This window comes from Euphorbia lathyris, chromosome 5, assembly GCF_963576675.1.
Source record: "Euphorbia lathyris chromosome 5, ddEupLath1.1, whole genome shotgun sequence".
Lineage (NCBI taxonomy): Eukaryota > Viridiplantae > Streptophyta > Magnoliopsida > Malpighiales > Euphorbiaceae > Euphorbia > Euphorbia lathyris.
The window spans coordinates 59504726-59520656 of record NC_088914.1 but is presented as its reverse complement, the minus strand read 5'-3'; positions in this window follow the sequence as shown (position 1 = coordinate 59520656).

The window sequence follows — 15931 nt, the reverse complement described above, 5'->3', positions numbered from 1 at the left end:
GTTTCCTTCGAAGAAAGAGAAAGCATGGGTTTTGTTTTTCTTTCTCTGGTTTTCGAGCTATACTCCCAACTACTGGGAGTCTGAGTATTGGCCTACCCTCTCCAATTCTCTTATTTTCCTCTGGGGACGGCCTGCCCTATGCAGCAACTAATGTACAGTTGATGGGGAGGTGGAGGTAGTACATGAGCCACTTCCCTACCCCGAGGAAGGGGATGTCATTATTGATAAGAGTGGAAAGATCCCTAAGATTTCACTTTGGTCGAGGGCTCATAATCTCGTTGTAGGTAACATGAAAACTATTGTTATTTTGCGTTTGATGGGCAGTAGCATAGGCTATTGTAGTTTACAATTTCAAATTATGTGACTATGGAAACCGGAAGGCATTTTTTACATGATTGATTTGGGGAATAATTATTTCATGATTCGTTTAGGGTCTCAAAGCCATTACACTGGCCCTTGGATGCTTTTTGGATTTTATCTGTGCAACCCTGGTACCCCCAATATTTCCTTTAAGATAGATTCCATTATAATTGTAAAAAACTTCCATTCCTAACAAGTATTTCAACACTCCTTGATCCTTCATTCTAAAATAAGTCCTAACGAATGCTCTTGTCGATCGTTTACTGTCTTTACTGATCATAAGCGTTTACGACACCTTTCGCAACAGCGAGTGGTTACGATGGACCAACAAAATTGGTTAGCCAAAATGACGAGATACACATTTACTGTTACTTACAAGTCGGGTACCCAAATTCAGGCAACTGATGCCTTTTCTCGACAGAATGAAGACTGCTTTTAGCGATTTGCTTTCTTTTCCAAGTTGGGCTGATGAGGCCTCATTTGTCGCAATATCCCAATAGGACCTCCACTTGCGTGCATAACAGCTGCCTTAGTCGTTGATCCTTCTTCCAAGCCTCAGTTTCTATTGAGAAATGAGGTGCTTTACAGGGGATGCAGGCTGGTCATTTTTGCCTCATCCAAATGGATACCCACCATACTCGAGGAGTATCATGATAACAAAACCGGAGGTCATTCAGGTTACTACCGCTATATATGCATATTGTGTCCAATTTTTATTAGCAATGGATGGTGAAACAAATTTGAGACTATGTTCTTCAGTGTGCAATCTTTCAACTGTTTAAGGCTTCAACGTGCACCTAACAGAATTTTACAACCTCTGCCTAACCCTAGCAGATTTGAGATGATATCTCTATGGATTTCGTCATCAGAATGCCTAAATCTAAAAGTTATGATGCTATCATGGTTATTATTGATCGCCTCTCTAAGTAGATCCATTTCATACTCCTAAACATCCATATAAAGCTTGCCCCACTGCTGAATTATTTGTTCGGGATATAGTTTGCTTGCATGGTTTCCGCTCCACTATCATTAATGATCAGGATCTTGTGTTCATGAGTCACTTTTGGCATGAGCTCTTCTATTTGCAAGGTACTAAACTCTAATATAGTTCCTCTTACCACCCTAAACTCTTACCACCCTAAAACGGACGGGCAAAGTGAGGTTGTTAATCGGTGCCTTGAGTCTTATTTGCACTGCTGATTAGCCCTGATTTTGGTCTCAATGGCTTCCATGGGCTAAGTTTTTGTTTAACACCACCTACCATATCTCTACCGCCACCACACATGTCAATGTAATTTATAACAGACCTCCCCCAACTATTCTTTGCTTCCTGCCACATGATGTTCATGTTGAATTTGTCGCCCGTGCTCTTCTTGATTGTGATGTGGCATTGAAACAACTCAAGGACCACTTGTTGCGTTCCCAACACCAAATGAAACTTTAGGTCGATAAACACTATTGTTCAACTTCTTTTTCTGTTAGAGACTGGGTTTATACAAAGCTCAAGCCTCATCATCAACAGTCTATGAATTGTTGAGTTTTTCCTAAGATTTTTGCGCGTTTCTTTAGGCTTTATCCTGTTATATCACAAGTTGGTCATGTTGCTTACAGGTTGTAGCTCCCCCTTCTTCCCACATTGATCATGTCGTCCATGTTTCTCTTCTCAAGAAAGCGATAAAGGACCAAACTAGCTCCACGGTCTTACCTCCTGAACTTGCACTTAATGATTCTAACCCCATCTACTTCTCCCGAGAAGGTTTTAGCCACTCGCACAATTCCGAGGCATGGTGCTTCTGTTTCTCAGTGGTTAATCAAATGGCTGTCTAAGGGGGTTGAAGAAGCCACGTGGGAGGATGAGTTTGTGATGCTCAACGAATTTCCTACTCTAAGTCTTGAGCACAACACTATCTAAAGCGAGTGGTATTGATAGAGATCCTGCAATTGATGGGGCCTTTTAACTCGACCAACCCATGTATCAAAGGAGTTGAGAGTTTATAGGGGCAGTATAGTTTTATTATTGTTAGTTTGTTTTGCAAAGGGGTGAGGTGGCATAATTAGTTATAACCTTTTTTTTTTTAAGTTGTCAAGTCTAGAAGTTTGTTATTTAGAGGGAGCGTCCTTGGAAGGAAGGTAAGGTGGGTTTGGGTATCTTTGGAAAGTTTTTTCCTATAGAGGCTTAGCCTTTTCTTGTATTCTCTCTATCCAATTAGATTAATAATACAAATCATCTTCCCCTATTTTATTTGTTCATTGATCCGTGTTCTTACAATCTGAGTTTCTATCACCTTTGATTTGGATTTTAGTATATAAGTAGAATCAACAACATACAAACCACCCATCATACACATGTACAATGAGGAAGAAAAGAACAAAACAATTTAGATATTGGCAAAACACATCATTTGATCCGTGATCTATCCAAAATTTGTGTATTTGGCCCTAATCTATTATTTAGTTACATTTAGCCATTCATCTATCCCAATTAGTAAAACCACACCAAATTGGATGAAAGTTAACTTATGTCGATTCTTTTAAACATAAATAATCTATTATGGCATTAGTAAAAATTCTAAGATATTTTACACACAGGTTGCAGAAAAATGATTGTCTGCTCTTCTCTTTCATCTTCTTCCTCTCCGCACTCTTCTTTTCTTTTCTTTTCTCTTCTCCTTTGTTTTGTTTTCTTTAGTTCATGTTTCAATATAATCAGTTTTATAACTAAACAAAAACAAAACCCATAAACAGTTTTTAATCATCTCAATCTCAAATTAAATAATTTCTTTCTTTATTATTTACTTATTAATTAGGGAAGATGCTACAGTGATTCGATTAGCTTTTGAGTGTCCTCGCGTCTCCTGTAGGGGTGGCAACGGGGCGGGGCGGGGGCGGTTTTGCATCCCCCATTCCGCCCCCAATATTTTTTTGGGGAATCCCCAAAAAAATGTTCGGGGATTTTTTGGCACCCACACCCGCCCGCATGGTTCTCCACGGGTTTCGGGAATCCCCAATCCCCAAATAAAATTTAAAAAATTTCTCAAATTAAAAAATTACTCAATCCTTAAATTTAAAATTCACCACGTGTTACTGGTATAAAATATCAGTTTAGAGCAGCAATAAAACAAAATTATAAAATATAACTTTAGAGTAACAATAAAACAAAATTAAAGTACTGATATAATAAAAAAAACTCAGCATTCAGTATCAGTACTGATATAATAAAAAAACTCAGCATTTGATACTGATATATCTAAATATATGTGAGATACCAAGAGTAGTAATAAAACAAAATTAAAATACTGATATAATAAAAAAAATCAGTATTCAGTACCGATATATCTAAATAAAGATCAGCAATAAAACTAAATTAAATTGTTGTAAATGTAGATAATAGTACTAGTTAACTTATCACAATACTGATTATTTTTTTAATCACATTTAAATACTAATTATCTTAGATATATATATATATATATATATAATATTTTATTTTATTGTTTGGAGATTTTGCGAGGATTTTTCGGGGATTTTACGGTTGGTTTTTCGGGGGCGGTTTGCGGATCCCCACGGTTCGGGGATAGTAATATCCACCCCCGCCCAATTGTAATGTTCGGGGCTAAAATCTCCCCCGCCCCCAGCCCCGCACCCAAAATTTTCGGTTTTTTCCCGACCCTATCGGTTCGGATCCCCACAGTTTTCGGTTTTTTCCCGCCCCATTGCCACCCCTAGTCTCCTGGTTATTGTCCCTGCGCGGGGAGCGGTCCCTACGGATACTCCGACGATCAAGACAGTTAGATATCCAAAGAGACTTATCTAGGGAACTATTCGAAGAGAGATGGGGTTACCCGATAGTGTAGTTAAGAGTGAGCCGGAAAGATCAGATCTCCCTCTTCTCATTGTCGTGGGTAATTATAGATGGCTTCATGGGCCCAGCTTCTTGGGCCTAAATCATATTCCGCATCAAGTAGTCCCCCTCGCGAACAGGTATGGCGAGTATTCCATGCGATCGGCGATCTTAGTGTCTTCAATTGCTTTGGTAATTTCAGCGAGAATCGGAGTAGCGGATAGCTGACCGCTGTGATTCTGAAAAGACACCTCAACTTCCGTGCCTTTTACTTTAGGCGCCACTGTTGTAACATTAAATGCAATATTGATTGCCCCCTGCACGTGCCGCCATACGCATTGGGAACAGTGTTTTGCCGGCTACTTTATTTCTGTCTCCCTATAAATATGGGAGGGTTGATTTCTTTTTCCTTCCTTGTGATTTTTTTGGACTTCTCTTGCGCCTGGGGATTTTATCTTTGTGAAAGGGGGTTTGCCGTTCTGTGGAGCTCATCTGATCGCAAATTGGAGGATTTCGGCGGTGCAGTGCTTTTCTTTGTCGTTCTTGGTGGAGCTAGCTTCTAGCCGAGTTTCGCTGTGCTTTTGTCGAAGGTCAGTTATACCTTATTAATTTTGCTTGTTTAGTTTTTCTATTTGCTTTGGGGAGAGGGAGTATGTCAGAGGGTTCTTCTCGGGGAACCTTAAGACGTTTACCACCTGTAGCTCCGGGTGATTTTACTCTTCGTGACGCATCGCGGACTCGGTCGTCGAAGAGGAAGAGACAGATCGAATCGGAAGGGGAAAGCAGTTCCCCTGCTGTAAAAGCGAAGAAGAAGAAAGTGGTCGTGGTTAGGGCTGTCCCGAGTGCGGAGAGACCTGTGGGTGGCGTTGGCCTGGTGTCCTTGAGGTCATTGTAGTTGTGCCGGATAATTTGATAATGTCGACGCGCCATATGGGTACGTTGTACGAGGATATGAGGTCCAAGTTATGGACGAGGCATCCAGGTGCTGCGGGGACCGACGGCAGGCGCTTTGAGCGAGCAGAGCGCCCGAGGAGGCCTGAGTCGTTTGCTATTGAGGATGCCCATAACATAATTGTTCCTGCAGACTTGGCATCTATCTCCGTGGTGTATCGGATAGGTCAGCCGTACGAACTGGCTGCTTTGGAGAAGGATGATCGGGCGCATCATGCTGGTGGGGCTAACGAGTTAATGGTTTATGAGGAGCAATTTGAGTCGGGAATGCGGCTCCCTCTTCTCCCTTTTTTGTGGAGGTTTTGAAGGAGTATGACCTTTGTCCAGGTCAGATCCACCCGAATGGATGGCGGATGATGGTAGCTTTCTATTCGTTGTGTCGGTCTGCGGGGTTCTGGGCGACTGGGCTTGTATTCCGGCAGTTCTTCCGGCCAAATAAGGGACCGAGGTCACAGCATGTTACATTCTCTCATCAAAAGTTTAAAGTCCTCGGGGGTCTCAGAGATAAGGTTAACGAATTTAGGCATCGGTTCTTTCTTGTCCGGAAATTGGATGGGGATTTTCCATTTCGAGTGGAATGGAATGGTGATCCTATGGATTCTGGTCGATGGTTGAGGCCGCGGGCGATGTTGGAATCAGAGAGTCAATTGGTGAAATATCTGAAGAATTTATCGTATGGGAAAGATCAGCAGCAGGACGTGGACGAACTCATCGGGCATTTCCTTACGTCGGGTTACTATATCTGGAATCAGTGGCGGATTGCCCAGCTACGGGGATGGGTGGTATCCGACTTTGAAAAGTGGAAGAAAGGATACAACTTCTCCGCCGGTGAGCTTGCGGAATTGGAAGCTATAACCGTGAATATTGCTGTAGTAGGTGAGGAGCGTGAGGGATCTGGTTGTGAATGTGATTTTCCTCCTTCGTTTTGAAAGTGTGTGCAGTCTTTGCTTGTTTTGGTGTATTTGCAGGTGATGGGGATCCTCGGGTGAGCATGGACTTTGATCCGGATGAATTTGGCGTGGGCATCGAGAACACCGAGGAAGCTTTTGCTGGTGCTTCGGCCTCTCTGGCCTCATTCTCATCTCTCGAGGATGCTAATCAGGTAACTCGGAGTATGGGCAGGGTTCTTTCTGTTGTCGATGACGGGAATGTGGTGGCGGACGTCCCCGAGGGGCTTCCTGCAAAAGAAAATGAGCTGGTCAAGGCCGGGGAGCCGCTCGAGATTGTTCCTGATGATATCGTGATGGATGAGGGCCAGATTGAGGCTGCGTTATCTCGTAAGCGAAAAGCGAGTAAAGGGAAATGAGTGATGGGGAGCGAACAGGGAGGGTCAGCTGCTCCTAAGGGTGCTGGAGGTGCTAGCGAGAGTTCAAAATGAACGCGCTCCGAGGCCGAATTACTGGAAGATCTTGTCGACAGGGTGGGCGACCATCCTGAGTTGGTGAAGAGGATGGACATGAAACTGGCGAAGTATCGCGAGTTCATTATGGGGTTGTCAGTCCATTTGGATATCACGACATCGGACTTATCCCGGGCAATGGCTCGGGTTGCTAGGATCCTAGGGGAGCTATTTCGGATGGATGGTGTTTCGAAGCTTAATCTGGGTTTGGAGACCTTATCGGCCCTTGGTGTGGTAAGCTTTTGTGCAATATGTTGATTTCTTTCCTTAGGCTAGTGCCATTAATTTATGTTGTTTGCAGGCTATTGCTGATGCGAACATGGTGTTCGATATGTGTGTGAATGATGAGAAATTATTTCGGGAGATGGAGCAAGGTTTGCGGAGTGCTGTCGCTGATTTGGAGAAAGAGAAGGTGAAGTTGGCCAGTGCCAACGAGCTGCTCGAACGTCGCGATGCGCAGATTGCTAGTTTGTCCGGCCAGCTGGCGGATGAAAAGAAGAAGAATGTTGAACTGCTACATGGGCTATCCCGTGACGCCGAGGAGCTGCGGCGCCGTAGACTGCTACTGAGGTTGGCTGTGTCCTGGGCTCATCGGGTGAAATCGATTTTGTCGGACAAGACTCGGGAACTTGCTAAGGTAGGCGAGGAGAAAGGAAAAACTCAGGTGGAGAATGAGAGACTCCGTCGGGAACTTGAGGTGGCGCGAAAAGAGGCGGCTGATTTGCGGGCTTTTGCCAAGCAGCGCGAGGAGAAACTTGTAAAGATGGACCGGATGATGGTGATTGCTGCCGCGCATGGTGTTGGGTATGAGGTTCCTCCTGAAGTGGTATTCTCATCGGATGTCTTCGACAAGGAGGCCCAGGCCAAGGCTGTCGCTTTTTGCGGGCGCTTCAAGAAAAAATAAAATAGCTTATCCTCTTGTTATGTTCCTTTTGTAATGATGTATTTGTACTTTTTGGATCTTTTGCAAGATCTTTTTGAAATTCTATCAGTACACTTCTGTCATTGATTGGATGCCTACTTTTCTTGAATTATCTTTCATGTCAAATCTCTCTTTGCTATAAATGGGGGCCGATTTTACGGTTGATTTGGGTGCTTATTTTTTTTGCTAAGTTGTACCTTGTTATTTTGTTAACTATCCTGTTGCCCTTATGTCTCTTCGGGATATCGTCGACCCTGCGTGGGTGCTGGAAGTACAGAAAGAGATATCGGCGATGCCACACCCTTTTGTGTATTGTCCGCCGAATGAGGATCATGATCTCGAGCGAAAGGTTCGATATGCCTCCCCGGTGTGGATGAGGCGGGGTTCAAGCTCTCAAAAAATAACTGTGGAGAGTGAGAATTCCGTGCCTTATACTGGGTCGGTGACGGATTCTTACGAAGTAGCTGTAAGTGCGTTTTCCTCGACTGAGAAGAAAATTTGGTCGCACGAAGGTATCGGCTATCTCCATCCTGACGAGACAGTTGCTCCTATACTGAATCCTCATCCTTCATGGATTAAGAGGCTTCTGGCCGATGAGCTGGAGAGAGTGATGAACTTGCCCCATGAGATGGAGTATCGACGAGTGGGGCGCCATGCTTCTCTGACGCGTCCATATGGCCTGACGTTTGTCGATCCTTTGAAGCCTCGAAGCGTGGTGTTTCCTGAGTTTGCTAGGCAAGGTAGCCTTGGTCCCGTTCCGACCAATCCGAATCATCGTGTGACCCACGTAGGCAAGGCATGTTTGTACCATAGGCAGAATGGTCATAATACTGATGAATGTGCCGACTGGCGAGTCGTGCACCAAGATTTGATGGATGATGAGGCCATCCCTAACCCTAATTGCGTCAATGCCTTGCCTTAGTGGGAGTTGGATTCTTGTTAGGTTTTTTTATCTGTATTGCAATAGATGTATGAGTTGTGGATCTGTGTTTAATGGAGTTTGGGATGCCGTTTGTGTTGATCTTCGGAGTTTATTTTCTTGATATGTAGTTATAATACTGATGTGCTTATGTAGCTTGATATTTAGCCAATTCGTAATAGCATAGATTGCGCGCGAGGACCCTATTGGGTAGCTGATGCCTTTGGTCAATTAGTAATAACATGGGGTTGATTACGTGATTGCCACGAGGCGTTTGAGGAGCCTTGTTTGTTTAGCGAGGACCCTATCGGGTAGCTCGTGGTTTGGGCAATCGGTAATAATATGGGTTTGATTACACGATTGCTAAGAGGCGTTCGAGAAGCCTTTGTTTGTTAGCGAGGACCCTACCAGGTAGCTTGTAGTTTGGGCAATCGGTAATAACATAGGGTTGATTATGCGATCGCTAAGAGGCGTTCGAGGTGTTCTAGAAGCCTTTGTTTGTTAGCGAGGACCCTATCGGGTAGCTCGTAGTTTGGGCAATCGGTAATAACATGAGGTTGATTACACGATTGCTAAGAGGCGTTCGAGGTGTTCGAGAAGCCTTTGTTTGTTAGCGAGGACCCTATCGGGTAGCTCGTAGTTTGGGCAATCGGTAATAACATGGGGTTGATTACGCGATTGCTAAGAGGCGTTCGAGGTGTTCGAGAAGCCTTTGTTTGTTAGCGAGGACCCTACCGGGTAGCTCGTAGTTTGGGCAATCGGTAATAACATGGGGTTGATTACGCGATTGCTAAGAGGCGTTCGAGGTGTTCGAGAAGCCTTAAGAAATGCTTGGAGAAAAATATCCGACTTGAATTATCATTGATGAGTTACATGCGCTATTGATAGTATTTTTTCAATGTTTGGATGTTCCAACTATTATCGAAAACCATTCCATCTAATGAGGCGATTCTGTAGGCCCCGTTATGGAGGACCATATCGATCTTGTATGGCCCTTCCCATATCTGTCCGAGCTTGCCCTTGGCGAGCGGGGATTGAGCGGCGACTGCATCTCGGAGCACAAGGTCCCCAACTTGGAATGTGCGGGGTCGGACCCGTCTATTGTGGTATCGAGCTCAGCTTTGTTTATAGGCCGTGATGTGGAGTAAGGCATTAAGGCGCACTTCCTCCAGTCGCTCGCTGGCTTCGGCGAGTTCCGCGTTGTTATCAGCTTCCTCGAAAGTGATCTGTCGAGGAGAATGAAGGACGACCTCGGATGGTGCCATTGCTTCTGCCCCATAGGTTAGGAAGAAAGGAGTGCGTCCGGTGCCGGAGTGTGGGGTTGTGCGGTATGACCACAATACCGCTGGGATGTGGTCAGGCCATGCTTGTCCCTGGTCAAAAAGGCGTGCTTTTATTCCTCGCAGGATTGTTCGGTTGCTTACTTCAGTGAGTCCGTTGCTTTGAGGATGCGCCACCGAGGTGTAACGACCTTTGATACCCTATTCCGTGCAGAACTCACGGAATTGATTGCAGTCAAATTGTCTCTCGTTATCTGTGATGAAAGAATGAGGGACTCCGAATCGGTATATTATTGCTCGTTTGAGAAAGTTGATGACGTTTTCGGCGGTTATCTTAGCGATAGCTTCTGCCTCGATCCATTTTGTGAAGTGATCGACTGCTACCACTACGAAACGCTTCTATGCTAAGGTTATCGGAAAAGGGCCGAGCAGATCAACACCCTATACGGCGAAAGGCCAGGGTGTGACGATGCTTTTGAGTGGAGCCGCCGGCGCATGGTGAGTATTTGCGTGTACTTGACATGCCTGACAGTTACAAACTAGTCGCATTGCGTCGGAGTCCATGGTCTGCCAATAAAGTCCCTGTAGGCGGACTTTCTTCGCAATTGACCGAGCACCCTGATGCGAGCTACATACGCCCTGGTGTATCTCCTTTAGACAGTGATCCCCTTCTTCCTCGGATATGCAACGTAACCAAGGGTGTTCGGATGATTTCCGATAAAGGAGGCCATCATGCATTGCGTATCTCCAGGATCGCCGAACTATGAGAGATGCCTGCGTCCTATCTTTTGGTAGGGTTCCGTCTTCTAAGTACCTGATTATCTGACTTCTCCAATCGTTTTCCGCTGCATCTGCCATGTCGATCTGCAAAGAGCACTGTGCTTGGATGGCCGGAGCCTTAGCGGTTTCAATAAGGGTTTGTGGGTCACTAGACTGCTCACCTGCTGCGAGAGCGGCAATGGCATCTGCCTCTTCATTTTCTTCTCGCGGTACGAGCGTAAGAGTGAAAGTGACTCCCTTGCTTTTGAGGTCCTCGAGCAGGGACTTGGCGAGCTCTAAGTATTGACACATCGTTGGGTCTTTTGCTTTGTAAGTGCCGCTGACATGGCTGACGACGAGTTTGGAGTCTGAATAAATGGTTAGGTGCCCTGTTACCATTGTTCTGGCTAACCGGAGGGCCGCGATCAGAGCCTCATACTCCGCTTGATTGTTCGTGGTTGGGAAATTTAGTCGAATGGCGTAATGTAAGCGGAGGTTGTCGGGTCCCTGAATGGCGATACTCGCGCCTGCCTGGCCCGGGCCGCAAGAGCCATCTACGCTTATGGTCTATAGATTTCCGTTGATATTTTCTGCCCGGGTGGGGTCATTGGTCGACGACCCGGTGAATTCGGTGATGAAATCGGACAACACTTGAGCTTTGATTGCTGTGCGAGGCTCAAAGCGTACATCAAACTGAGACAGTCGGACTGACTAGTTGGTGATGCGACCGGAGACCTCTGGTCTCTGGACTGCCTTCTTGAGAGGGTAGTTAGTTCTGACGATAACCGTGTGTGCCTGGAAATATGGCCGCAGGCGCTCGGATGCTTGTGTGATGGCGAAAAGAGCCTTTTCGACCTCGGAGTACCAGATCTCTGCCCCTTTGAGTACCTTGCTCAAGAAGTAAATTGGATACATTTCCGTGCCTTAATCCTGAGTGAGAACACTGCCACAGTTTCGTCGGCAATGGTGAAGTATAGTTGTATGTCTCGTCCCTGCTTTGGTAGTGATAGTAGGGGCGGTGTGGAGAGGAAAGTTTTCATGGCATTGAATGCTGCCTAACAGTTCGTAGACCATTTGAAGGGATGATCCTTTTTTATTGCCTTGTAAAAGGGGAGACAACGCTATGCCGAACAGGAGATGAATCGTCCCAAGGCGATTACCCTTCCGTTGAGTTTTTGAACCCCATGTAGGTTGTGTGGAGCTTTCATTTCTAAAATTGCCTTGATCTTCACAAGATTAGGCTCGATACCCTTCTTCGAGACCACGCAACCAAGGAACTTGCCGCTGCGAATGCCGAAAAAACATTTCTCCGGGTTTAGCTTGAGGTTGTAATCCCAGAAAATTTTAAATACCTCCGCTAAGTCTCGCGGGTGGTCGCTCTCATTAGTGCTTAGGACGACCATGTCGTCTATGTACACTTGTACCGTCTTGTAGATGAGGTGAGTGAACATTTTGTCTATTAGGCGCTGATATGTGGCTCCTGCATTCTTCAAACCGAAGGGCATTACATTGTAGCAATACGTGCCTTCATGCATTATGAAGGAGGTCTTTTCAGCATCGGTCGGGTCTAGAGGAATTTGCTGAAAACCAGCAATGGCATCAAACTGGGACAGGATTTTGCGACCGACTGTCTGGTCCAGAAGCTGATCTATGCTAGGCAGCGGGTAGGAATCCTTGGGGCATGCTTTATTAACATCCGTAAAGTCTACACACATGCAGTAATTTCCGCTGGCTTTCTTTACAAGTACAACATTAGAAAGCCAATCGGGATAGTGGACCTCACGAATAAATTTTACAGCTAACAGTTTCTCGATCTCTGCCTTGACAGCTGCCTGCTTGTCCTTCGCTTGTACCCGCTTCTTTTGCTTTGGAGGTTCGATGGAAGGGTCGATGTTAAATCTATGGCCGCTTGCTCGGGTGAGACGCCTGTGATATCTTCGGTGCACCAAGCGAATACATCCGAATGCTCAGTCAGGACGACCTTTATTTCGTCGGCTAGAGGAGGCGGGAGCTTGGTCCCAATCTTCAGTGTTTTTTTCTCCCCGACGGGGCAGTCGCTGACTGGTTCAATCGGCGTGGGATTGTACCCCCTCATATCTATCAGACCGTCTTCAAGATAGAGTGCCGTCCGAGGTTGAGTCGCCTCCCATTGCAGTTTCTTGGCCAAGATGCGGTCTCCTTGGACGGTGATTTTGCCGCCCCGACGCAGTAGAGTCAAGCATAGGTCAGAGATGTCAACTGTAGCTTTGAGGATAGCCAGCAAGGGTCTTCCGATAATGGCGTTATAGGCCAAGGGGATGTCCACCACCACCCATTCGGTGGTGTCCTCTACTTGCTCGTCGCTCTCGGCGAGGATCGTTGGCAGAGAGATCACTCCCTTCACGGGGACTTCTATTTCTGACAAGCCAACCAGGGGAAAGGTTCCGGCACGGAGGGTCGTATGAGTATTCTTCATAGCGCGGAGTGCTCTCTAGGTAAGCAGGTTTACTGAGCTCCCCGTGTCCACTAGTACCCGGTGCATCTTAAAGCCGGCGATGTTAATGGTGACCATGAGGGCCTCCGAATGGCTGGTCCAGAGTGGTGGCTGTAGCGTCAGGGTCTGATCAGCTGCTTTTCTCTTACGTGAGCTCTTCGGATGCGGACAGAGCGTCGGTGCTCCCTCTCTTATGACATGGATCTCACCGTGGAACCTTGGTCGCTTTGCCTCATCTGTTCGGCCGTTGTCATGCTCCTTCGGGCTTTGTTCTCTCTGCCTAATGGTTCTTGGTGGGGCACCTTATTCTGTGATCCGCTCGATTTCTTTCTGTAGTTGATAGCAGTTCTCCGTGGAGTGTCCGGAGGATTTGTGGTACTTGCAGTATTCCTTCTCGACGCGGGTCTTCCCTTTGTCCGCCGGCGGAGTCAGGTGTGTGTATCGGCGAGCCTGGTTCTGAGTGGCATAGTGTACTTCCTTTCCACGGGATCGGTCCCCCCTGCGCCCCGGGTTTGCCTGCTCGACTCACGCCAGGAAAGGCATGGGGGCCTCCCTATGTGCCCGGCCTCCGTCTCGTGCTTCTCCGGTCGGCCTGCTCTTTTCTTCCTTCCGTGCATCTCCTCTGGCCTTGTCCCTTTCCAATTCCTCGTACCCTGCTGGTCGATCACAGTCGTTATACCGGACGAAGGTCTGTGCCATGGTTATGAGCTCCTCGAAAGATCGCGACATCTTCCTGAAGCACTTTTGCTTTAGGGGCTCACATGAGGTTCCTTTCGCTAGGGCGTCGTGAGCTACCTCTAGGTTGAGGCCCTTGACCTGAGAGGCCATGTGGTGGAACCTGGAAAGGAAATTGCGCAGTGGCTCGGTTGCCCGCTGTTTGAGCCCGTTGAGGTCCGAGATGATCTTTCGTACCTTTACTGCTGCGGCGAATCTAGAGAGGAAGAGATCCTTTAATAAATCAAAGGAGTCGATGGAATCGGGGGTCAGTCCTCAATACCACTCTTGTGCACTTGCGAAAAGTGTAGTGGGAAAAACCTTGCACATGATGTCTTCGTCTTTGGAGTAAAGGTTGATGGTGCTCATAAAAGAAGCTACGTGGTCGTTCGGGTCCTCGGTTCCCGAATATTGGGATAGTCGCGGGGCCTTCCAGTCGCGTGGGAACCTTGTTTCAATAATCTTGTGCACCAGCGGAGTTTTGCTGGAGGTGATGCTTCCCCCAATTACCCCTCCGAGCGCCCTTTTGTCCAGAAATCTCTGGATTTTCTGTTCCAGTAGGTCCTCGTCGCCGATGGCCGCCGAAACTCCGGATGCCGCACCCCTAGCTCCCAGCGCAGTCGCGACGGGCTCGGGCTGCCTCTCAGGGATCGCCTCTGGGACCATTGATCTGCTCGTGACGGGGCTCGCTTGCGGCGGCATTGCGGCCTCCTTGAGATATTGCCAGATCTTAGCGTTCTCCTCCTGCAGGTTTTGTTGCTGCTCCATAACTTTCATCTGAGCCGCCGTGTGAACGGCATGGGTCGTCTGAAAACCCCGTATGGCACTGAGGAGTTGTGCCGTGTTGTACGCTCCTTCCTATTCGGGATCCACCTCCTCCATCAGCGGGGCCAGGTTCCTAGGAGAAATTGGGGTAGACAGCGCTGGACGTGCTTCGCCGGTTATGGAACTGGTCGCTGCTGCGCTCAGTACTCCGGCAGGTGTGAGCTCAGTTGGTGTCTGCATCTTGCTGAACAGTTTGAAAAATCACTTGTAGTCCACGATCACCGCACCAAATAATTATGGAAGATGCTACAGTGATTCGATTAGCCTTTGAGTGTCCTCGCGTCTCCTGGTTATCGTCCCTGCGCGAGGAGCGGTCCCTGCGGATACTCCGACGATCAAGACAGTTAGATATCCAAAGAGACTTATCTAGGGAACTATTCGAAGAGAGATGGGGTTACCCGATAGTGTAGTTAAGAGTGAGCCGGAAAGATCAGATCTCCCTCTTCTCCTTGTCGTGGGTATTTATAGATGGCTTCATGGGTCCTTGGGCCCTGCTTTTGGGCCTAAATCATATTTCGCATCACTTATATTTTAAAAAGGCTTCTTATTTTCGTGTTTGCTTTCCTTTTTTGATGGTTGGTTTGGATTTAGAACTACTTCTCGTCACGGCCATCAGCTTCATCACATACCAGGCCACTGAACTCCAAAGACCAAGTCCCTAGCAATGATCATGGATCTCTTCCAGATCTTTACCTAGTCGCTGCTAACTCAAATCCAGGTGATTTAGTGGCTCTCCACCCAAAAGGACGCCCACCTGGCTCCAAAAGGACGGTAGCGGGGGATTTATATACTCGGTGGTGCCGGAACTATGACTAATGTTATTATCAGACAACGGTTGCGGTTGGAGCGATCATTAATGTAACATCGGAAGATTGGAGATATTATCTTTATCTGACTCTTTTTTGCCTCCTCCAGCCTCTCCCGGAGCAACTACTTTAACTGCTTATTTGGGATGAAATATATTTGTAGAGTCAATCAGTTTTTGTAATTTTTACTAATATCACAATAGATTGTTTGTGTGTAAAAGAATCAACGTTAGTTAACTTTCCATCCATTTCAGATGTCATTTTACTAATTGGGATATAAGGGGCTAAATGTGATCAAATAATAGGACAATGGCCAAACACATAAATTTTGGATAGATTAGGGGCGGAATGATGTGTTTTGCCTTTAGATATTTTGTAAGTCCACTAATTGATGACAAATCAAAAGAAAAATGCGACAAACATAAAATAGAGGATAAAGTGAATTGAGCAATGTTTTTAAAACCGAACCGAATCGGACAGATAGGTTTGAGGCCGGTCTTCGGTTATGTCTATATTGGGCCAGTTTTATTGAACCGACAAGAATCGGGATCAACTAGTGAACCGGTATCAAACCGATGAACGAGAATAACCCGGTTCTTTGAGATTTTTTTTAAAATACTGATGCAATATATTTGATTTTTGTCTGCAATGATAAGAATAACAGAAGCACAAACATAGGTAG